This window comes from Rhipicephalus sanguineus, chromosome 2, assembly GCF_013339695.2.
Source record: "Rhipicephalus sanguineus isolate Rsan-2018 chromosome 2, BIME_Rsan_1.4, whole genome shotgun sequence".
In the NCBI taxonomy this organism is placed as follows: Eukaryota; Metazoa; Arthropoda; class Arachnida; order Ixodida; family Ixodidae; genus Rhipicephalus; species Rhipicephalus sanguineus.
Window position 1 is genome coordinate 132,293,184 of NC_051177.1, and position 25,859 is coordinate 132,319,042.

The following is a 25,859-nucleotide window of genomic DNA, read 5'->3' on the forward strand; positions in this document are numbered from 1 at the left end:
ACGTGTTCGTGGAGCGAAGCAGAAGATTATGAAGAGGAAGAAGAGAGCGCGCCTGCCAAGTTATTGCGTTGCACGCGCTATAGGCGCTGCTATGCCAGGTGGTCGCAAGGCGACGCACAGTGGCGTCATCGCTCGGCGTAGTTTCTTGCACACACTGGAAGCCGAATCTGGGGGTTAAGCAGCTCCGCTGTAAAAACTAAAATTACTTCAGTTAGTCGTTCATTATGCAAATTGTTTTGCGGTACACAAGATTTTCACACAATGAGCAGAGAGCAAGAAGCGTGTCTTTTGCAGGTTTCTTTAAAAACAAGGTTTCGATCAGCATGTTTGTAAGTTATAACAGTGTTTTCTCAGCGAGTAACATAGACGCAGCACTTCAAGGGTCGAGGGCAACTGGCTCGGGTATTTTCCAATTCGCAGACAGGCCTGCAGGTTCCTCCAGCCAATGAGCAGGCATTCATTTTCCCTGCGTTATAAATAAATCAACATTGTTACCCATGAAGAACATAAAATAATCGACGACTAATGAGCAATTCATTCTACGATGCGACGTGACTAAGGAAAATTCTGTATAGGTTGTTTTTACAAGTCTATCGTTGTTCAGAAACTTAATAAACGTACTGCTTACAATATAAGTATGCAGTAACTATCAGACACAACTAGAACGATCGACACTGTAGACGTTCTTTTCAGATGATGCTCAAACATTTGTGTCAGAGAATGGTTCGCAAAAAATGGGCCGAACAATCAGTGGGTCGTGTTCAGGAGAGAAATATAAGGGTGGTCAAATGTACTTACCAATGGCACGAACTGGAAGCAATAGTGCCAGAGAACGGAAGCTGCACCTTTGACTGTAGAATGAGTATAAGGGTAGATACTGCGTAGTGAACTGCAATAGCGCAATGACTGATGGAGCGAGTACTGCCATCATGATTTGACAAAACGCATTTTTGTTGGTTCGCGCTGGTCGAGCTACATTTACTCTAGTGTTTTTTCTGCTGAGATTGAGAGCATGCGTCGCTAAGTCACGGCTTGAGCGTGTCGTCATCGCCTGGTGACCAAATGGACCTGGACTGGCTAAAACGACGTCATTTACGTAAGATTCTCGTTTTTATTGTGAGCGCTGAAGCTGGCGAAAGCAATATATTCACGAGGCAAATATTTCCACTGAGGTCCAAACAGAAGTCTCCCATACATACCGAGCGCTTGCATTTCGCTAGCATGTGCCTATGTGTGGCCGTGAAGCAAGGAAAACGGACGATATCCACTTTAGCCGGGCTGTGTAGAGTGGTACACGTGAAATGTAAAGAATTGTCGCGCACCGCGTGGTACTTCGACCGGCTTCAAACAGAATTTGCACATTTTTACACTATTCCTGAATGGGAAAATAGCTCCATTTACTTAATTGTGCTGCGCATTAGTGCAGAGGATCACCTTGCTGAAGACACTGCCATGATATACAACATGTACGACCTTCCACGTTTCAAGACGCTCACCAAATTTTGAAGTATTTGTTTGCTTGAAGTGCATACAACAAGAAAGAAATTGTGCGTGTATTTTGACCCTAACATTTGAATCTCTTTATACAGGAATGCAACATGACTGTCTCCCGAATGAAAATATATTGAATCACACGCTAACTACAATTAATTGCGGCAACTTGCAGAGAAAACCATGAGACGTTTTTACTTTCTTGAGATGCAATATAGACTGCCTTAGAAAAATGGTGTACAAATTTGATACATTTGCGGATTGTACATCACAATTCGCGCATGAAATGCATATTCCGAGAAAGCCGAATTTAAAACTTTTCAAGCAATGGTGAGAGAGTCGTATGCCATTCCCAATATACGTAAAAATCTTTTTGTGTGGTTGCATTGTGCAATGGATAACACCAAATATGAATCAAAGTACACAGTGTAACAAAAACTGACAACATGTTGACAATCTTGGCTGGTATCTAAAACTTTAAAAATGTGCTTCGTTTAAAACAAAGTGCAATCTTCTGAACAGGCCTCAGCGTGTGAAATTCAAACGTAGTTTCAGGGAAAACAAAACAGCGTAGCATTACAGTTCCATTTGCCTCATGAGCATTCACAAAATGGTCATGAAAAGGTTACTTCACAGCTTCGTCATACCTTACTGTGGAGACCTCAGCAATTGTGGGTTAAAAACTACAAACGTAATTTGCTGTGACAGGACCAAGCTCAAACTGTTTGGCGTTCGAAGCCTTCATACGGTTAACGTTGGTAACGTCTCTTGCTTGGCGACACCGGGCTTTGTAACTTTAACCACAGAGAGCCGCGCGGCTTCTTGGAGACCTCACACTGAGGTGTCTTCAGCATAGGGTCATCGTTTTCGCCCTCGTCCGCGATAACTACACACATAGTGCACTGCCCTTAACTGCTTTAGGGGTGTGCGGCGTAAACTTCCTGTTGGATGCAAACTTGGCTGTTACCAGTTCTATTCAGAAGGTAGGATCGCACGATTCAAGAGGATAACGGAAAAGAATGTCACCTGCCAACTCTTTATAGCTTTAGTATATTGCGCTAGTCTCCTCCTATTTTAGTATATTTAGTATAATATACTTCAGTATATTGTGCCAGTAGCATTGCAAACAATATTGTTGCCGCCACGGTAGCCGAGGGGTTACGGTGTGTGACTGCTGAGCAGAAAGTCATGGATTCAAGCTCGGCCGCAGCAGTCGGATTTCGACGAACGCGAAATGTATCGTATCGGATACAGCAGCATACTAAATATCCTCTCGGATACAGCAGCACCTGTAAGTAAACACTTTTTTTGGCTTGCGAGGCCACGGCAATGCCGCTATATTATAACGAGCTTTTGTAACGCCATATATGGTTGCCCGCGCCCTTCGGCTCAGCAAACGGCGTTGCCCTCAAGCCCAGCGAGTCGGCCCACACAGCGGCGAGCGCGCTCATCGACCGTGCTGCTATCGACATGGGCGACGGCTGTAGCGCCGACGACGTTGGACATAAATATACTGCAACCACACATAAGGAGATTACAAAGTATTACTACAAGGCGATAAGGGCTTTCCTGCTCCCACATTCAATACTCAATAAAGCACAGATAGTCTCGTTGCGCTTACTTAAACCCATTCGTACCCGTCATTAGCGTATACTCAAGTGAAATGTATCCTCACCAGTTACCCGACGCCGCCTGCACCGATTGCGGGCAGGCCACTACTTATCACACAGGCCCTGCGAGTGCGGGTCACTCAGCCGCACTTACCGCAAGGGCGAGTTGGATGCGCTTCTGCGCAGCCCAAACCTCCAAGGCGAAAATCCTCTCCGTCCAGTGCGCCCACTATAGGGCCGTTAATTTGGAGCTGTCGGTACCCACATGAGAGTAGCCGGCTGGCGTGGGACAATGTTCGCGTCTACGATGGACTCTAGTAAACTTGTACTCTCTCTGTCGTCGCGCGGTTCTTTTCATGCCTTGGCCTACTATTCCTCGACGTCACCACATTGAACCCATACTTTCTTCGTACATCTGTTGCTAATGCACTGTCACTATTGCAAGGTGCAGAAGCAGTATTGCAGGTGCAGAATCAGTGCAGAATCAGCTGAAATCATACCACCTTTTCTAGTACCATATCGTTGTTTTGGCGCGTAAAAGTTCAAATATTATTATATTACTCTCTACCAATCGACGATCGGCGTCGTTCTTTCTTATTAACATCGCGACCACTGCGTCAGTGTTCAGTTATCGCCATCAGGTCATGACGGCGATACAGGTCGACATTCATTAAAAAGTGAGCCGGTGCATTTAGCCGACGCAACTGTATTCTTATAATATAGCCATGCCATTCTAAGCAATTTTGCGGTCGCCATTACGTTGTGTCACTACACTGATTCAAATAAGGCAGAAGGTTTGGGTAAAATGGAAGCTTGACGAGGTGATACATTCTCGAACAGAATGTGCAGGTTCAGCTTGACGTTCAGAATGTGAGGTTCAGCTCCCTCTAGCAAAACAGAAGAGGAGGAGAAGGAACTGCACTAGGACCCTGACACTCTTCTCGCCCTGGACGGACTACAATCTAACTATTTAGCTGTCTCATTTATTCGCAGGAACATGAAGTACAGAATCAATAATGAATTTAAACAGACAGACCCAAGAACACACTCGAACGATTCGCCTTACGAACTAGAACAACACGCTCCATATGCTACAACTAGCTGCAACAAGCGTCCCACCATAGCTCGGATGCAGGAAGCATATACAAAGACAGTCGACGTAGAACCAACACCACCAACAAAACATAGATAACAAGTAGAGACGGCAAACCCATCTACCTTCACGCAGACACCGACATACGCTAGCAAAGAGACAGATACACAAATATACATTGCATCACACCTCACCGTGAACAGAAATAGTAGTAAGAAAACACCACCAAAAAACGTTGCTCCCCGGAGGTCTAGCCGACTCAAACACAAATGACTAACACACGCGAAGGGCAGTACAGGCAGCAGTAAATCTTCTTTCCTTTAGTGGTGGAAAGTCGCCACAAAATAAGTTACAGATTTCATTTAATGAAATACTCTACCTACAATAAAAAAAGGAAATTTCTAAAGGTTTGAAAGGTAAAATGTCCCCTGTGCATACCATCACCTAGCTTATTTGCAAATGGAAGAGTATCTTAGATAGTGCCTCTTTGTCATTAATAGAAATAATAACAACATTAAGGAACTCAGCTTAATTTAATAACCAACCAGCTTAATAGCATTACACTATCTGGACAGGAAACTGAACAACTTGCCCAATTTGTAAAGCATAGAGAACATAAATTGGTAATCAAAAAGTAGCGCAAAAACAATGATACTAGGTATTGTGCCCTGGATAATATTATGAACACGGCAGAAAGCTCTGTCACCCCAGACGAAGAACCAGAACACAGTATCGAGGTGGTAGGCACACCCAAGAGCTTAGTCTTGTACATACTGGTGTGCTAACACGTGGGCAACACGTAAGACTAGCCTCAAGGGTAATTGTGTGCACAACGAGACATAGTCGAAAGCCCAAGAACTTCACCTATGCAGAGCATGGCATCATGAAATTTCTCGCAAACAGAAAAGACATTATTACGTATAGAACCTGCCGACAAGGGTGGTAATATAATAATTTGACCTATAGAAAAATCGAAAAACAATGCTGTCGGGCAACTCCGTAAAAAGAACTATGGAAAATTAAGCTGTGACCCGATTCAAGAATATGGTGAGAACATACAAAACATGATAACAAATTTTCCAACCAAAATACAACGACACATTTGGAGTACCGCTTCTTGATGCCTAAAAACGAGCAAGCAGGTCGCTTCTACCTATTATGGAATATTTATAAGCTTAAAATAGGCCAATTACTTGTCGCACAAACCTCAGGCAAAACCTATAGTATCCAACAAGAACACACCAACGGAGCCACTACGAAAATTTTTAAATCAACATTTATCGATGATATGGTCCCCTTTTCTATCCTTCACTCAATATGCGCCCATTTTCCTTCGAATTACATTTTCCATGGTTGAAACAAATACTCTCGGACCATGCAATTCTAGAAACGTTACATATCTGCTTCTTTTACAAGAATATACCTTTCACTGAAGGCATTGAAGTGGTTTTAAGTCACTCATAGAAAGCAAGTAAATGCGTAATGTATATCATTACTAATACCTGTCGCTGCTACATAGACGGCATACTTATTATATGGGAACATGGCATAAGTCACTACACACATTAGGTGACCATTTCAACAAGTTTAACCCTAGTAGTATAATAATTATGAACCATTCCTCCGGTCGAATTAACTTCCTACACATGAAATTATTGACTGAGAGTGCAAAGTTAAATACGACGCTGTCCATAAAACCAATAGATAGCCAACAATACTTGATTACACTAGTCACCCCCTGCAACAGTGCAAGCAAGGGGTATTTGTTGGACAGGCGAGGCGTACAAGAAGTACCAGTATCGAGGACGGTGACTACGTTCACCCCTAAAAAAAACCTTGAAGGAAAGATTAGCTTTCAGAAATTACCCGCACGATGCTCTAATGAAGCCCTACAACTAAGTGTATAAATTAGATAGAAAATCAGCACTTGTTAGAAGAGGATCTAAAACACCACTCCACCAGAACAAATCATTTCAACCGAAGTTCTAGAATGTGCTCCCAAACATATATAATATCCTTCGCAAATTTTATCCAGTACATGCAAGCGACAGGCGCTGATAAGCAAGCGATGGCGATGCAGAAACTGCATCGCCGAAATAGAGACTTCTTATAGAGGACATGTTAGTGCATGCAAAAGTGAACTCTTGTTCTGCTGGCCACATGACACCTTGTTCTCGTCCAGCATGCAAGACTTGCAAGTACCCTCGAATTGCCGATATAGTTAGAAACACTATGAATGATTTCCTCCATACTATAAAATCTACTTTTACTTGCACTAGTTCAAACGGTATTACATGCTCTAATATTCACATTGTGACAAACAGTACATTGGCAAAACAGGACAGCCTCTTATTGGAAACTTCTAAAAGCAGTGGCACATCATTTTAATGTGGCAGGTCGCGACCTCGATGATGTCAAATTTTACATACTTCAGTCAAACTTCCGGTCGCCAAGAGAAGAAAAATATAAAGGGCCACACCTTATCCAGAAGTATTTTGCAGACAAGCCAATAGGTATGAACATTTCAAAGAGGGTTATTAGATCCATCCGATATGGTAGATACAAAATGAAAACCAGTGAGATTAAGCATTCTTCTACGAATTTTCATCGTTCTTATCGCCGGGCAATTATCAATGTCATGCGGTGCTTACATTTGACAACTATGATTCATCGAAATACCCACCTTCACTTCTACCCTTTCGGCACGAACACCCCGCTCGCTTTTATTACTTATTGCTTCCTCTTTCTTTTCACTAATTCAATTCGGCACGCCGGCCTTTCCTTCACCCGCACCACTTCACCGAATTTCGCACTTGCCTTCTCTTCTGTTTTAGTTGGGGGAGAGGTTACAAGGCGTACACGTGCAGGTGCTAAGAAATGCAGTAAGTGAGGCTCTCACTCATTCGCATGGAATTGATTGAATCCCACGATGCATGTGATCTCTAGGGTTTCTTTGTTTACATTTATTCAGCAGTGTATATGCTGACATTTTCAATCTTGCGACTCTACAGACGTATTGCTTAAATGCATCCAGACGAATTTTGCGCTCTCATCGCGTCATGCACTTACATGCTTTAGAGGCAGACAAAAAAGAGAGGTAAACGACACAGGAATTTGGAAGTGGTGAGGAGCTGCACCAATGTTGCCCGTACATTTCAAGTGCATCTGCTTACAGAATACAATCAAATACACGTAGATAATCTATACAGTTATTTACTTATATGAAAACATTCTCTATAGTGGCTTTGTCTCATTTCAAGTTGCCAATAATGATGCTTCGTGTGTTACTTATAAAGATAATGAATGCGCCATACTCAGGTTGCAGCAGACAGACGGGAACTTGCAGCCACTATAACATGTATGGCACTTTAGAGGACATTCTCTGAAGGGCATGCAGCCGTAGCCACTGCCAAAAGGGCACGTTTTCCGTATGCATCCAGCTGTAAAAAAAAACATGTAAGAAAAATACTTGATAAATCTTTGTGGCGAACCTATGTGATATATTTTATTTAAAAAATGAGTTTTTTTCAAAGTGTCAGAATGTATTTCGTAAAAGAGACAGTGGCGAGAGGCCGTCGTGCTCAGTGGAAATATGTTCTGGCTGATCCAGCGCACTGCCCCGTTTCATATTGCTCGATGAAGTCAGTCAGGAGATGCCTATGCCGCGTACATTACTTTGAGACATGCGTTACAAGGCGGATCAAACTGTTCATATAAATTGAAATATTTTGGAGTGATTCAAATCTAACGACACGTCTAATGAACTATAACGGCTAAAAAGTAGGTTATAGATCAAAGTAAATTCGGCAGGGACGTTCGTGGGCAGGTGTCGACTTCATCATGGAGAGAAGCAGGCTACGGTGCGCCGCCGTGCATATCAAGAGCAGCCTTCGTTAGCGCATTTCCGTGAGGTCTAGCAACTCGAGATTATCAGTTTCCACGTCACAAGCTAAACAAGAAGTTATACATTACCCCACTAGGCCAGTTTTTTTATCTACGGCCGCCCGGCCACGATGGAAATGCATAACCTCCGCAACGAGATTTGCTGACTACCGAGCAAAGGCACTAGGTCGGGTCCGATCACATCGCCGTGATCAAGATACTTAGCCTGCTCAATACCACATATACCTACGACGTGCTCTTTATGCGGACGGTATGACGTTAAATACGATGTACCCAAACATCGAAATGTCTGAAACATGTCTAAAGGAAGCAATTCAGAAATACCATTGATAGTTACTTGAAATAATGCGGCCTCTGCTGTGCTCCGCAGAAGTCGGGACACTCCGTTCGCTAGAGAAGAACGGGAGGCAGACCACACTGATGAACACGATTGCAAGATCACTCTGAACGGTACTGCCATTCAGAACGCGCGCACTCTCGAAGTATTAGCATCTTCAAGATAGGTCCGGTGCTCCCGCGCTCCTGTATCTAAAGCTAACGCTATCGCAGCTCATTCATCTCGTCGGAAGAGTTGCAAGTGGTAGAAGCAGCCTAAAGAACAAGACATGCTTCGCGTGATGCAAGCACTCCTCGTCAGTCAAATAAACCACGCAACGCCGTACCTTGCGCTGTAGAACTTAGAGGTAGAGAAAGTGAACATTATAATATGGAAGTCCATCAAAATTGATCTGGCTCTCTTATCTGTGGCCTCAACTACTAGATCTTGCAAGATGGACGCGCAAAAAACGTGGCGAGAACTCGTCGAAGCGCACAAAGCCACTAAATTTGAACAACTAAAGCTTACGCCCATCGGTACATCTGTGCCCCAGCGACTGACCTACGGCGCATTTTTTATAGCCATCACAGACCGAAGAGGAGGAATTTCCGCAAACATACGTGCTCCGATCACACGCAACATGTGCCCCATGCACGATAAGGAAAGGACCAAAGCCTGAGGGGATATGCCATGGCGGAGACACAAACAAGATCCTGACGCCAAGCGTACTGACGCCGTGACCTACACGTAAACATAGCCTACGCACGGAGCATCGTAGGTTCCCAGCACCGGGCGAACATCTGCCACAGTCCACAGACAATACCCTGAAACTGCAGAAGTGGCGACCGTCCTAGCAAATACCGCGTGCTTGCACGCCGTTGTGGTCTATTCCGATTCTGAAGCAGCTGTCACAAACTACGCTATAGGTCACGTATTGGCAGAAGCTCTCAATATACCACAGCGCTGAAGAACTCCGATTCCTAGAACCTGCGCGAAATGAATTCCGGGGCTGATGGGGCTGCAGATGAACGAAGGGGCACAGGCCGCGTAGTGCGATCGCGCCTACCAATCCATACACTCTTATTCCCTGCGGTGGGGGCCTTGATGCTTGCGCCCTTTTTCACTGCTGCCTCTGTGTCTTTAAAGTTGCAGCTTTTTTGTCACTAAGCTTACTTGTGTTGATCGGTTTTGACAGCTTAGCAAACTCTATTTTACTTCTTCAGGGGGTTACTTTCATCTGTTATCGTTATTTTACTAAGCATTTAGTGGATTGCGAAAGGTTGTTTTGGTGGCTTTGCCTGCACGTTCAATAACACATTCATAAATTCTGTATGGTTTCATTCGTATCTTTCACACGCAAATTTTCCTCTTGTTCTAAAGCACCGCACATTTCCAATCATGGCTTGTCAAAACCATGGTCTGCCTTCCGTTAAGCAACGACTTGGGGAAGCAGCTTCACCATCGACTGAACTCTCATGACTCACAACCATTTTGGTTAATGGATCACTACCTGTCGTCCTCTCGGTTTTTCAAGCAGCTATCAAGTATCTGTCCATTTGAACTGTCCATCTCGTCGGCTGCCCCCCTCTACTTCTGCATGCTGAATTTCCTTGCATTTATCGTACGACGCGCCTTGAAGTCCAGCAATCCGCCCGACGAATTACTATCTGCAACGTTTGTTCAACATCTATCACAGCTCATCAGCGCAAAACACCTCTATATTACGCCATTTTCGTGACTGCAAACATTTTTCTGCTCCTAGATTGTGCTAAGGTGCCACACACAGAACGTCATTTTGTCTTCGACAACGCGAAGACGTTGACGATATCTGTAAATGGCTGCAGTGCCTCTCTACCGACAGCCTGAAGCCGGGCTTCGTCAAAAGCCCTATAACTCACCATTAACCACTTCTATTTTTTTACTGTCTTTACACGCACTTCATGCTGTCACCGGTGATTTGTCAAACCGTTCAGTGGCAGGACTCTATTTAGAAAGGCTGGAGTCCTAGGCTGCTGCCTTTTATTCCTGTTTGAAATGCACCCACCTGTTCTTTAACATGCACTTGCACTCCTGTCGCCGTCTGCTAACGGATTTACCGAGGGCTCTTCCCCCCCTTCAGCTGAGAAGGAACGACACAAGTTCCCCCAAACCAATGATGCTACCCCCTCTTTCTACCGCAACCGTCTCCACTATACTCTTATTTTCACTGCTTTTAGGTTTCTTCCTTTTTCTGTTCTGCATCGAAACTTTCCTCTATTTTAATATCAAACTTTTGTTCCCCAACTGCGACCCTCACATGTGCGAAACGGCCATCCTCATTTCTTTTGGCTTCTTCATTTGCACATGACGAGTACCGACAGGGACAGCACGCCATGTATCGGTTTGAGGCACCTATTCTTGGTGATACAACTTGTAATGAACGATCAGTTCTAATTTCTCGGCTTCCACCCTTAAAAAGCAGGAGGACTTTGTGCCGGCCACAAATACGAAGTCAGGCTGGTTTATGCCCTAAAGGGGAAGTCCGGTGCATTTTCGACCATATTGAGATAATGCCGTTTTCAAATATGTTGCTACATGCATATTGCCAGCCCCTTGAACAATGCGCGTGTGCGGCGGACCAAGAGATGGAAGATCTCTCTCCGCTCGGGCTCTGAGCTGAACCGGTTATCGCTGCAACCGCTACTGTAAATATATCGTGTAAATAGTGTACGGACTACAACCTACCGAGTCGTCATTCGCGTAACAGTATTGCTACGTACCAGCGGCATCGCGGCCAAGGAGACGAAGAGAAGGACGAAACAGACAGACTGGCGCGTGCTGTTCGCGTCGGTTGCGCTGCTCGCCTAAGCTGTAAACAATACAGGGATACGTATCCCCCTATCCCCCTGAGCTGGCGTCTTTTTCAGTAACATATTTGGTGGAGTGGTGCGATTCCCTACCTCGCCACGGAACTCCGCAGCGGACGTTGTCTCGAGGATTTCCCCATGGCCACGCAAGACTCGGCTACATCGCCGCCGCACGCATTGCCTCCTGCCCTACCTGCCAACCCACCGGCCGCACCCACTTTCGTCACGCTTCCCGCCGTGAAAGAGCCTGGCGTCTTCTCGGGCCTCGAAGGTTCTGACGTCGACCAATGGCTGCGCCTGTACGAACGAGTCAGCGCCAGTAACAGGTGGGACCCCACCCTTATGATCGCGAATGTCATATTTTACCTGGACGGAACCCCTCGTCTCTGGTTTGACACCCATGAGCATGAGATTACCAGCTGGGACAGCTTTAAGGAAAAGATTCGCGAACTTTTTGGCAACTCTCTTGGACGTCGCCTCGCCGCAAAGACTGAATTATCGACTCGCACGCAAAGTTCCACTGAGTCCTACCTCAGTTATATTCAACATGTCCTGGCCCTCTGCCGCAAAGCTGACGAAACCATGTCTGAGCAAGAACAAGTTGCGCACATACTCAAGGGTATCGCCGACAACGCGTTCAACTTGTTGTTGTGCACTAACGTGTCCTCTGTCGATGCAGTACTTCAACAACGTCGTCGCTTGGAACAGGCTAAAAGTAGGCGTGTTTCTCCACTGTTCCCGCGCCTTCCGAATACCGCAGTGACGTCATCTTGCCTCGCTACATACCGGCAACCGGACGCCTGCGATAACTTGACCCGACTCGTTAGGCGTGAACTTGAAGCAGCCGCCCCTGTTACCGTGGCACCACCATCCTCTGACACACCTCCTTCCGTCCATTTACCCCTTCTTCAAGCAGTAATCCGACAGGAAATTGCCAGCATGGGTGTCTGCTCTATTTCGACGCCTCCCCGTACCGACTTCCCGCCGCACTTCACGCCCCCACGTCGACCCCCGTCTGGCTCGCCACCAGCGTTCCGTAATCCGTCCGAATGGAGAACACCTGATGACAATCCCATATGCTTCTACTGTCACCGAATAGGACACATATCTCGTCATTGCCGAAGTCGCTGGGGTTCCCCTGCGCAAAATTTCCCGGCTTCCTTCAATAATCGTCCCGCTCCTCGTTCTGCAACCAGCCCAGACCACTCTGCCCCTCCTGCCCACTTCGCCCCTCTAGCCCACTTCGCCCCTCTAGCCCACTTCGCCCCTCTAGCCCACTTCGCCCCTCCGGCCCTCTACGCCCCTCCGGCCCACTTTGCCCCTCAGGCCTACTCTTCCCATCAGGACCACTTTGCCCCCCACGATCTCCACTACTCCCGCTCTCCCTCACCCCACCGTCGCCAGTCCCGTTCGCCTCAGCCCCGACGACCACCTTCCCCCGCTCCCCCACGACGTTCGCCGACGGAAAACTAAATGCTGCAGCCCCTGGAGGTGGCGCTGCATCAATCGGACCAAGCGAAAATCCTCTACTGACCATACCGACGAAACGGAACCTTATTGACGTACAAGTCCACGGAGTGCCTATGACAGCTCTAGTCGACACTGGTGCTCAAGTTTCCGTTATGAACACTGATTTTAGACGCAAGCTCAAGAAAGTTCTCACACCTGCGACGACTCCATTTGTCCGTATTGCCGACGGTGGAACAGCATCTGTCGTGGGAATGTGCTCCGCTCATGTAAGCATTGCTGATCGCCACACAGTTGTCCTCTTCGCCGTCCTTGAACAATGTCCACATGATGTCATCCTAGGCCACGACTTCTTGTCTGCGCATTCTGCCCTCATTGACTGCTCGGCCAGTACGCTCCGTCTCCACTTGCCCATGGTCGACCCTCCTGTGCCCCGGCCGAGTCGCCTCTGCACTGCCGGATACGCTCGCCTCTCACCCGAAACACTGACCTATGTCGAATTTGTCGCAACACCACCAGTTCCCGACGGCGACTATGTACTCACCCCTATCACCGATGTCCTGATAAGTCGTGGTATTACGCTACCACACACGGTTCTTTCTGTCACAGGAAACTCCACGTGCCTTCCCGTTGTCAATTTTAGTTTGACACCGCAAGTGCTCCCGCAAGGCATCTCTTTGGCATTACTTTCGACCTTAGAAGACAGCGCGGTGGCTGCTCTCACGGTGACCGCTCCGTCCGATCCCCATACCCAGCAACAATCTAATCCTTGTCCCGACAGCGCCATACGGTCGATGATTGCTTGCACCTTAACGCCGCAGCAGACTGACGAGCTCCACCAGCTTCTGCTGTCCTACGTCGACGTTTTCGATCTCAGCGGCCGTCCATTGGGAAAAGCTACTGGTGTAACCCACCGCATCAACACAGCTGACCAGCCTCCTATTCATAGGCGCCCATATCGCGTGTCGGCGACTGAGCGTCAAATTATCCAAGCTGAAGTCGACAAAATGCTCGCCAAGAACATCATTGAGCCGTCCTGCAGTCCTTGGGCATCCCCTGTCGTGCTAGTGCGCAAAACGGACGGCACATGGCGTTTCTGTGTCGATTATCGCCACCTAAACAGAATTACAAAAAAAAGACGTCTACCCTCTGCCACGAATAGATGATGCCCTTGACTGCCTCTATGGTGCCCGCTATTTTTCTTTCATCGACCTCCGTTCCGGGTACTCGCAGATTGAGGTGGACGATATGGATCGTGAAAAGACGGCATTTATCACCCCCGATGGCCTATATCAATTCAAGGTCCTGCCCTTTGGCCTTTGTAACGCCCCAGCCACCTTTGAACGAATGATGGACTCTTTGCTCCGAGGATTTAAATGGTCCACCTGTTTGTGCTACTTGGACGATGTCGTTGTTTTTTCCCCAACATTTGAAACTCATATAGAACGTCTCTCAGCCGTCTTAGCCATCTTCCGTCGTGCTGGCCTGCAGCTGAACTCATCAAAATGTCATTTTGGCCGCAACCAAATTACAGTACTTGGCCATTTAGTGGACGCTAACGGATTACAGCCAGACCCGGCGAAAATCAGCGCAGTGAAGAACTTTCCCGTTCCACGATCTGTGAAGGATGTCCGCAGCTTTCTCGGACTATGTTCGTATTTTCGACGCTTCGTGAAAAATTTTGCGGATATAGCGAGACCTCTTACGCAGCTCCTCAAGCACGACGTCCCGTTTACATGGGGCACAGAAGAGGCTTCTACGTTCTCCAATCTCATCGCGCTCCTCACTACTCCTCCAATTTTGGCCCACTTTGACCCTGCTGCCCCTACTGAGATCTGCACGGATGCAAGTGGTCATGGCATCGGCGCCGTGCTCGCTCAACGCCAACGTGGCCACGACTGCGTTATTGCATACGCCAGCCGCCTCTTATCCGGCCCCGAACGCAATTATTCAATCACAGAGCGTGAGTGTTTGGCTCTCGTTTGGGCGGTCGCCAAGTTCAGGCCATACATATACGGGCGCCCGTTTTCGGTCGTTACCGACCACCACGCGCTCTGCTGGCTGAACTCTCTTAAAGACCCCTCAGGGTGGCTTGGTCGCTGGGCTTTGCGCCTCCAAGAGTTCTCCTACTCAGTCGTGTACAAATCTGGCCGCATGCACCAGGATGCCGACTGCCTCTCCCGGTACCCTGTCGACGATCCTGATGATACTGACGCCAACACGATCTGCTCCATATTCTCAGTGTCCAACTTGGTTCACATTGGGGAAGAACAGAAACGGGATCCCGTGCTCCTTGACCTCATCACCCGCACAGAATCTTTCCCAAACGACGCTTCTGTTCGCCACTTTGTGCTTCAAGAGGGCGTCCTCTACCATCGAAATTTCCGACCTGACGGACCTCACCTTCAAATTGTCGTGCCTAAGCATTTACGACGCAGTGTCCTCGCTGAACTTCACGATGCGCCGACAGCTGGACACATCGGCGTCTCTCGCACATACGAGCGCGTACGCAGCCGTTTCTTTTGGCCAGGCCTTGCTCGCTCAGTACGCCGCTATGTCGCCACGTGCGAGTTATGTCAACGCCGCAAAACACCGTCGCTGCTACCCGCTGGCCATCTTCAACCACTGGACATACCCGCGGAACCCTTTTACCGCGTTGGATTAGACCTTCTTGGACCTTTTCCCGTCTCAACCATAGGAAACAAATGGATCGCAGTGGCTACAGATTACGCTACATGCTATGCGATCACGCGAGCTCTACCGACAAGTTGTGCAACCGGCGTTGCTGACTTTCTGCTACGGGACGTTATCTTGGTTTACGGTGCCCCAAGACAACTGATCACAGACCGAGGCCGTCAATTCCTGTCTCAAGTTATCGCCGACATCTTACGTTCCTGGTCTACGCAGCACAAACTGACCACTGCATACCACCCTCAATCCAATGGGCTAACGGAACGCTTTAATCGCACGCTTACGGTCATGCTCGCTATGTATGTGTCGCCGGGCCACCGAGACTGGGATGTTGCCCTACCCTACGCAACTTTTGCGTACAATTCATCGCGTCACGACACGGCAGGCTTTTCCCCTTTTTATCTCCTGTACGGAAGAGAGCGGACTTTACCGCTGGACACGGTCATTCCTACCTCCACCTCGTCCACCAGCGAGTATGCCCGAGACGCAATCGCGCGAGCCGACGAAGCCCGACAGCTCGCCCGCGCTCGGCTGACGGCGTCGCAAACCAAACAACGACGCCGGTACGATGCTACTCATCGAGACGCACATTTCGTTCCCGGTGCCCTTGTGCTACTCTGGTCTCCTCATCGTCGAGTGGGCCTATCCGAAAAACTTTTGTCTCGTTACACTGGACCTTACCCTGTACTGCGTCAGGTAACACCTGTTACCTATGAGATTGGCCCCATCTGTCCATCGCCATCTGTTCGGTGCAGCGATATTGTTCACGTTTCACGGCTCAAGCCCTACAACACCGCTTCCGAAAACGACCTTTAAAGCTCCGGGACGGTGCTTCGGCCGCCGGGGGTAATGCTACGTACCAGCGGCATCGCGGCCAAGGAGACGAAGAGAAGGACGAAACAGACAGACTGGCGCGTGCTGTTCGCGTCGGTTGTGCTGCTCGCCTAAGCTGTAAACAATACAGGGATACGTATCCCTCTGAGCTGGTGTCTTTTCCGTAACAGTATTAACAGTCCTGTAACAGCTAGGGGGGTTCATTTTGCTGAGAAACACGTCAATAATTTTAAATAAGCAGGAAACGGTGAGTCGGAACCGAAACCCAAACAGGGAGCTGCTCCGTGCGGGGCATGTGGTGACGTCACAATATACGCTACACGCCGCTACGGCTGGCCAGGATGTAAACATAGCACACGTGCTTCTTCTATCGCGCGAAAGGAAGCCGGCGATGTCATCCGACGCGGAGTCAAGCTGTGCCGGCCCGTCTGAACTTACCAGTGACGAGTTCAGCGACGACTGCCGCTACTATTGCCTAGAATCGCTACATCGCCTTTTGATTTCTACCCGCCGACGCGTGAAGTAACTGACGTGCCCCGCATCGTTCTCCACGTTGCTCAATATTTCGCGTGCTTACTGTAAAACCCGATGTCAACGACGACTAACACGCTACGTAGCTAACAAAACCGAACAGCTTTGCTCGCGTGGTCGTCGCCTCGTAGAAGAAAACGCGCGCTGCAACTGTCTGCTGGGCGAGGCGGGGGTGGAAAAGAGTACACACGTTACGTCAAATACACAGGGTGGTCCACGTTAACAGGCGTGCACAGGCGGTAACAGGCGTTCTACTTCCCGCTGACGTGTATGTCGCCATCTCAGTGACATACACGTTAGCGGTAAGTAGAACAGCCTCGCACGTTCACGGCTCAAGTTAAGAACTCTGCCTCTCGCGTTCCTGAAGTGATGTGTGGTAGTGTATGCATGAGGGGTAGCGTAGGATACCATATTACTGTGGAGTCAGGACAGTAGAAAGAGTACACCTTGCCGTTTCTCCCCTCATATAGCGACGCTTTGAATGAATGCATATCGAGTACTAGCGCTTATTATGCGCTTGCTGTGTCTAGGTCTATGTAAGCTACTATAGCTACCACACTGCTTTTCTCATAATCATGGGCGTTAGTCGTAGGAATGGAAATGCGCCACCACGTGTCAACGTCGGGGCATCCACGCTAATGCTGTAGCTTCCAAACACCAATAGCCATTGTGCAAGCTCGCGTATTCCAATGTACAATAAACAGTCAACATCTTTTGTGAAGATACGTCTCACTTTCGAGTTACACAGATTCCTGTGACAGAGGTTCAACCAAATTTGTTTATTATTTCTTCACTTGCATCTGTCTGGAAATGTGGCTGAGGGACAACGCTCACATTCCGCTCACAACCAACGGCGCCAACGCCGACGCGGTAATTTCTGTTTACTAGCTCTTTAACACTATCGCGTTCTAATACTACTGATCTTTTTTAACAGCGGAACTGTGTAAACGGGCGTAAAAACTTTGGCGTCCGCGGAAAACTACCGGTGGGTATGCGCCAGAGGAATTAGGCAAGTCCCACTGGAGCATCTGGAGCCCGTGAAACAGAGACAGGGAAAGAGAGATGTTGAAAGAAAGAGAAAATAGAGAGAAAGAGAGAGAAACAGAGAAAAAGATTCACTCACGATTGCGATACCGCCTAATGCGAATTCTGAGCGCGGCTTCGTGTTGGGGAAGGCCAACTGTGAAGTTTTGGCTTTCCGAAAGGTATCGACAAAAATCACAATTTTTGTGAAGTCGGACAGAACCCACTACGCCATTTTTCGTGCTGCTGCGGGTAGGCACGGCACCCGCTACACATCTATGAGGTATTATGTGCACTTTGTTGACGCTGCATGCGGCTGATGACGATGAAGAATTATAGCTAAGCAATTTGCAGTGGGTGGGAAGCTTTAAAACTCGCACTCGTTGCGTAATTAGCATTGTGTGTTGACTGCTTGTTATCTTAGGGTACACGCATGCGCTGGCGCTTATCGCGGCGTTGGCGAAGAGCAAATGAGGCGCGCGTGAGAGGGGGAGCGTACGAGAGAGAGGGGGAGGGGACGTGCTTGCGCAGTGGAGCGCGGAGGCGACCGCCAGACACAGCCGCTAGCAAAAGCTGCTTAGCATCGAAAAAAACTTCAGGACAAAATTCCCCCGCCGGAAATCGAAGCAACCGTTCATTGGCCAAGATGATAAGCGCCCGGCGCTCTACCAACAAAGCTACGGAGGAAGCTGCACGCCACTCCACAAACTCGCCTATATGTCTAACACATTCTCTCTCGCACGGTGCTCTCTGTTGGCGGGACTAGAGCCTCGCTAGGCGGGGCGGCGTGGTACCACCGTCTGTGAGCGGGGAAGTGAATAATGCGGCATGACACTTACTAGAGCTAATAGCAAACGATTCGGCAACGACACAGTTAAAGCATAGCCTCTCGAAGGCCATGGTTGAAGCGTCTCGATGCCAATGAAAGGCACTGGCCGTGCTATCATCGGCGACTCGCCCGGTCGCCCTAGACACGGTTACGTTGTTTGCCTTTCGCTTCGTGTTAGCGCCTGACGGCTCGTTGTCAGAGCAGTGCTGCTTCCACACGTACCAACGGTGTTTCGCCGCCGGCTGCTTCGAGTGAAATAGCACCAACAAAAAAAACTGCTGCAATAAGCGCTGCTCAGCGGCAGCGATGTCGACGGACTAATGCCATGCCTTGGAGAAGCGAGAGGACAGCGGGACGTGCAACGCCTGCGAGCGTTCGCGGTTCAAGCTACGAACCTCTGCTTCCCGTGTTGCCGAAGCGCAGTGCGGTTTTTTATGCATGAGCACAGGCGTAGGTTACGCTATTACTCGGAAGCTCGAACCGTGTCGTTTTAGGGGCGAAGCTCCTTAAGACGGCACCCGTTCGTCCCTCGTAGTCGTCGTCGTCGTAGTAGTAGGTAGTAGTCGTAGGCCGTAACAAGTCTTACGCTTTGGCCTCCAAGGTGGTGCCGGTGGGAGATTTTTCCTGTGCCTTGTTGAACAATAAAAAATTCGCAGCGTGCGCGTTAACTAAAAGCCGAATTCTTCTGTCTCTCATTCCCCATTAGCAGCCATTGGCATGTTCCAGTAGGAAACGTTAGTAGAAGTAGAAGTGCAAGTGTTAGCTAAAAGCCGACTTCTTCTGTCTCTCATTCCCATTAGCAGCCATTGCTTACCTCCAAGGCAGTGCCTGGTGAGATTTCTCCTGTGCGTGATTAAACAATAAAAATTTTGTTCAAAACGCCGTTGATTGATAAAATAAACCAACGAAAGACGCCAGATGTTTTGTAAAAGCAGAACGAAAGAACGCCAGATGTTTCTAAAGCAAAACGAAAAGACGCCAGCTGCTTAACGAAAGACGCCAGATTTTTCTAAAGCAATGGTTTTCTAAACAATGAAAATTCACAGCGTACATGTAAAATTAAAGTGAGCTGCAAGTCGTCATAACTCATCGAACCTTTAGTATAAACGCGCCCGATCTCACGTCGGTGATGATGTGCTGGGCAGAATTCACGGAAGATTCACGGTTTACCGATGAACCTCCGCAGCTTCGCCCACTCATCATCATTCACTCCGTGGATATGCTGTGATTTTTCTCCTTAATTGATGGCACGTTAAAGAAGTACATATCGAGTACCGGTGTTTTTATTGCGATAACAATTATATGGACACCCTCGGCTTGTTTTTCCAACTGCTGCTGCACGCGCGCCATCATGTGCCAGATATGTATATGTATGTATATATAAATAAAACCAACAAAGAAATATAAATTAGAAGAAAAAAATTACCGAAGTGCGCCACTGGGATTCGAACCTGCGAACCCTCGCTCCTCAGCCTGCCGCTTTAAACAACTGGGCCAGTTTATTGCCTGCTTTTGCCAGACAAAAAACCCCACAAGAGGAAACACTATTTACAATACAAACACTGGTTGGGTAAAAACAGACATAGATCGACAGGAAAAAAGGGGAAGGGCCATACGAAGACTAATGAGGACACTTTAAACTCCTTCATTTGTAAAAGAACCTCTGCGCGATCTGACCAATCGGGAATATCTTCAAGAAGTTTTTGTTGGTCTACAAAACGGCTGATGCTTTCTTTGAAGTACTGACGTGCCGGATCGTCGTCCCTATCAGCGTGCCGTATGGCCATGCCACCGGATGGTTGGCATTATAACGGTGAGCTATTTGTATACACCATATAACGCTGGCGGTATACGCATCTCGGAGGTGCTTCCGCGTGTGCAGTATCAACCGCGAATTGCCCGATGGGTCCGCCATAAAGCAATGATCCCAGATTTTGCTTCTCTTTGCAAACTGCCCTTGAGACGCGCACTAAAAAGTGGGCCCTTACTCTACCCACACGCGATGTGGAACGCTTGGTAAACAATGCGTTGAACGCCACCGCGCGGCAGGAGACGCGGAGGGGCCACTGCACGCGCCGCACTTTTCAAGAAAACAAAAAATCACAGCATATCCACGGAGTGAATGATGATGAGTGGGCGAAGCTGCGGAGGTTCATCGGTAAACCGTGACTCTTCCGTGAATTCTGCCCAGTACATCATCACCGACGTGAGATCGGGCGCGTTTATAGTAAAGGTTCGATGAGCTATGACGACTTGCAGCTCACCGTAATTTTACATGTACGCTGTGAATTTTCATTGTTTAGAAAACCATTGCTTTAGAAAACATCTGGCGTCTTTCGTTAAGCAGCTGGCGTCTTTTCGTTTTGCTTTAGAAACATCTGGCGTTCTTTCGTTTTTGCTTTTACAAAACATCTGGCGTCTTTCGTTGGTTTATTTCGTCAATCAACGGCGTTTTGAACAAACTTTTTTGTTGTTTAATCATGCACAGGAGAAATCTCACCAGGCACTACCTTGGAGGTAAACAATGGCTGCTAATGGGAATGAGATACAGAAGAAGTCGGCTTTTAGCTAACACTTACACTTCTACTTCTACTAACGTTTCCTACTGGAACATGCCAATGGCTGCTAATGGGGAATGAGAGACAGAAGAATTCGGCTTTTAGTTAACGCGCACGCTGCGAATTTTTTATTGTTCAACAAGGCACAGGAAAAATCTCCCACCGGCACCACCTTGGAGGTCAAAGCGTAAGACTGGTTACGCACTACGACTACTACGACTACGACTACGAGGGACGAACGGGTGCCGCCTTAAGGAGCTTCGCCCCTAAAAATACCTAAGAGCGTTGGGTTGTAGAGCGCCGCTCAAACATCAATAACTGGGACAGTTGTTAGTTCGCGCTCGTCGTGTGTATATCTCTGCATTCTTTTCAAGCGTCCTTCGTTTTGAGAAACGCAGCATCCTGCAAGTGTCGATCTGTTGCCGTTGTTAGTTCGTGGTCATCCTGTGCGTGTTCTCTTTGTGAGCCTTTGCGCTTGTTGGGCGCGCTGCAAGTATCGAGCTTCTTGGTGTTCTTTTTGTTACCTTGCGATTCATTGTTATCGCATTCATTACTTCGCCTTTGCGGCGAAACTGTGACTTTATATGTGCTTGTTGATGTCATCTTTGCAAGGGTTTCATATTTCGATGTGTCCAGGTATTCGTTAAAATCTTCAGCTGCCACAACGACTGAACCACGATCGTGGATGTTAGTGGTCGCGATGGAGGTACATCACTAGGCGTCAACGTGGGCACATCCACGTCGAACGATGCTACAGCTGCCAAATATCAACAGATATTGTACAAGCTGCGATATAGCAGAACACAATAAGCACTAATTCTGCTAAGACACATTTCATTTTCATATTATGCCAATTCCTATGACGGAGGGATCAGCCATGTTTTTTTGCAAATGAGATTCGAGCAACAGCCTGGCTCGGTGGACGAATATTCGACTGCCAGGCAGAGGGCCCGGGTTGAAATCCTATTTGATCGTGGGTATTTTTCTCATTTTTTCATGTATATCGGTCACTCCTTCATGTCTATCGGTTACGCCAACGACGGCGACGGCGACGCCGCTCAAAGCAGGAACGGGCGCCTATGAGCTGCGCTCTGAAAATAAAGAGAGACATGGTAGGCAACCCAGCTCCGTTCTTCCTTGACGCTTGGCACCACTAGTGCGAAGCCTCAGTAATTTGATTGAGACATTAACACGGGAACACGCCAGGTGTTTTAGAACAGCTGGAATTCCTTGCTGAATTCAGACCGTACGCAAAGTGCCACATTAGTTCTGGAAGCTAATAATCAGTCGGTCTCCGTTGCTTAATCGGCCGACACTTTCACCAAATTTTATACGAATGTAACGTTGACCCAGCATCTTCCGATGTTCCTGTTTATTTAGAACAACAAACTGAGAAGTCTTAGTTTTTGCATCAATTGACACCAAGTGAGGTTTTGACTGAAATTAAAAGCTTGAATGACAGTAGCAGTACAGGTATCCGTGGTATCCGAGTCCAGACAGTCACATCAGCTGCTGATATTATTGCACCTTTTTACATTGACACGTACAATTTCAGTTCGGCTACTTCCTTGTTTTGTAGAGAAATGCTAATTGTGAGGGTAATAATTATGTATCGAAGTGGTGATTATGATGAGTTAGGAAACTGCAGAGGCGTTACTGCTTGCCAATTTTCGCAGACGACTTTGAGAAGCTAACGCATATCAGGATAACAGATTTCCTCGAAAGAGACACTCTGCTCACCAAGTATCTAATCGGTTTTCAGAAAAAGTAAATCTGCAGAAGTGGCATTACTTCAACAAAAATACATTTTAATGCGGTTTTGAGAAGAAACATTATACACAGTTGGTTTTTTCGTTCGTTGCGGAAAGGCATTTGATTTAGTAACCACTAAATTCTACTGACAATATGGTAGCTTCGCACTAGTGGCACCAAGCCTGAAGGCAGAGCGGAGCTGGGCGTCTTCCCTTGTTTCTCTTTATTTTAATAGTGAAGCTCTCAAAGCTCGAGGTAAAACGTCCGCCGTCTGCAAAGAACCCTCATCGCCTAGTCGGCGGAGAAAAGCCAATCGCTATGCCAAGCCCACCGACGGAGACAGTCCGCGCAGCCGCCGCGCCGAGTTTGCCCGGCGTGGTGCGAGTCGAGTACGAGCGATGAAAGGGCCGCGCTTCTACCGGGGGTGCCACAGCCAGGTTTGCGCGTTAGTTTCTGGCGCTGGAGTTTGGACATTTTCGAAAGGTCTATGACAGGCAATGGTTTGACTCTGTCTACGCCAAGGAAAAACCCAGCATCAGCCTAGATGTTAGGTATTGTGTTAAGCGCCTAAGATCGGCCAGCTTCGTTCATAAGCTTTACGCGGCTAGTGTAATCTTCAATTTTTACTTTATTTCATCCCTTTTTTCTGTCTTTATGTTTCCTGTATCTTTTCTGCATCTGTTTCTTTCTATTTCTTTCTTTCTGGTTATTTCAATCTTTATTTCTCTTTCTTCCCTTTCTTGCTCCCCCTCTATGTGTTTCTTTCGCTCTCTATCTTGTTTTTATTTTTCGTGTCTGCTTCTTTCTATCTCTTTCTGTCGCAGATAAAACAGCACCGGCGAAAACAACAGACCAGACAGCACCTTGTGTTCAGTGTCCTTCTCGTCTGGTCTGTTGTTTTCGCCGGCGCTGTTTTACTGCGATTACGAACCAATTAGCCGAAAAGTACATCTTCACAAGTTACAACTCTTTCTGTCGCTTCCTGTATCTTTTCTGCCTTTCCATCTTTTTATGTGTCTGTTCCCTTTATTTCTCTCAATTTTCTTTTTTCTCTTTCTTTTGATGGCTTTTTTTTCTCTCCGTCTATGTTTATCTAGTTTCTCTTTTTCTTTCTTTCTGTTCTCTTTCTCTCTTGCACGTGCTCCAGGAGCTCCACTTTGCCGAAAAGAGTGTTCGATTAACGTTCGCACCTTTTCTACTCAGTGGTGGGACTTGCCCATTCCTTTCGGCGCTTACCCACCTATGGAGTTTTGCGCGACGGACCACAAGTTACCAATAGCATAAATAGCTTCACCGATGAAAAAGAATCGCCATTCTGGCATACGGGGTGGTTCACTGGAACTAATAATATTATGCAGTAACGGGGTCGTGACGTCGACGAAGACAGCAAGCTCGTGTTCAAGCTGCAGCTGTTTTTTTTTGGCTGAACTCCTGGCCGGGAAACAAAAACTCAAGCTACAGCAATACACGCTGTACACTGATAGCGGCCGACACGGCGTCGGCCGTCGATAAAGTGAACATCGTTGGGAGGCGCCGTCTTTTATACGCCGCGCATCGAACTTTCCAGCCTTATCACTGGTGGTCGCGCAAGCTTTTCAATAATCTTGACTATTCACGTCATGTGCAATCCTAACAAATTATTCTACTACAATCTGGAATCTTCTGACACGTTCTGGTGCGCTTTGCGCAAGGCAGCAGCTACATGTGCAATGGGTCGGTAACAGAAAACGTAGGAAAAATAGAGCGTGTGTGGCATCGCCCTCCTCTGAAAAGACGTCGTCCCGATGCTTGTAATAGGACATGGAAGGGGAAAATAAATGCATACAGGAGGGAAGCACAATAATAAGGCGAGAAAGCACAATAAGCAATAAGTACAAAAAAATTACAATACTAAAGCAAAAGGCAGAGTCCTGAGGTTCACCAACGCGCATAATACGGCTTAAGGCGCACGACATGAACGACTTCAGGTCGTGCATGGCGCCGCTGACAGTTCGTAGTGCCATCCGGGATAATCTCGTAATGAAGAGTACCTAGACGTCGAAGCACCTTGTATGGTCCGAAGTATCGCCAAAGAAGTTTTGCACTAAGTTCACGTCGGCGTATCGGTGTCCAGACAAAAACACAATCACCGGGCTGGTATTCGACTAAACGTCGTCTAAGAATGTAACGGCGGCTGTCGGTGATCTGCTGATTCTTGATGCGCAGGCGGCGAGTTTTCGGGCTTCTTCGGCGCACTGAAGGTAGAGAGTCACGTCGGGGTTTTCTTCGTCGGTGTCGTGTGGTAGCATGGCGTCGAGCTTCGTTGCCGGGTTTCTGTATACCAACCTGTATGGCGTCATCTGCGTCGTTTCTTGCACGACCTTGTTGTATGCGAAGTTCACGTACGGAAGGATGGCATCCCAGGTCTTGTGTTCGCCGTCGACGTACATGGCCAGCATGTCGGCGATGGTCTTAATTAGATGCTCGGTGAGGCCATTGGTTTGTGGGAGGTAGGCTGTGGTCCGGCGGTGAATTGTTTCGCTGTATTTCAATATCGCTTGAGTAAGGTCAGCAGCAAAGGCCATAACTCTGTCGGTGATGACGACTTCTGGGGCACCACGACGCAACACGATTTTCTTAACGAAACACTTGGCTACCTCGGCGGCACTGCGTTTGGGCAGGGCCCTTGTTTTGGCGTAGCGGGTGAGGTAGTTGGCAGCTACGACGATCCACATATTTCCGACAGTCGACGTCGGGAACGGCCCGAGTAAGTCCATACCTATTTGTTGTAACAATAGGCGAGGTGGCTCGATGGTCCGCAGATGTCCTGCTGGCCTTGTCGGCGCTGGCTTGCGTCGCTGACCGTCCCGGCATGTCCTCACGTAGCGAGCGACGTCGGCTGTGGCCATTAGTACTTTTTTTGTATCCTCGCGAGC

General features: G+C 47.8%; 1 long non-coding RNA gene across 2 annotated transcripts in view; it reads right to left on the reverse strand.

Moving 5' to 3' along the window:
* Positions 1-268: 268 nt before the first annotated feature.
* The window catches only part of LOC119381289 (uncharacterized), a 33,357-nt gene continuing 7,766 nt past the window's right edge, over positions 269-25,859 (reverse strand). For both annotated transcript variants that reach the window (XR_005181358.2, XR_005181359.2), the window contains exons 3-4: positions 7,509-7,634; positions 269-466 (exon numbers count right to left, since the gene is read on the reverse strand). This is a non-coding gene — a long non-coding RNA (uncharacterized LOC119381289). The remainder of the gene's footprint in view (positions 467-7,508; positions 7,635-25,859) is intronic.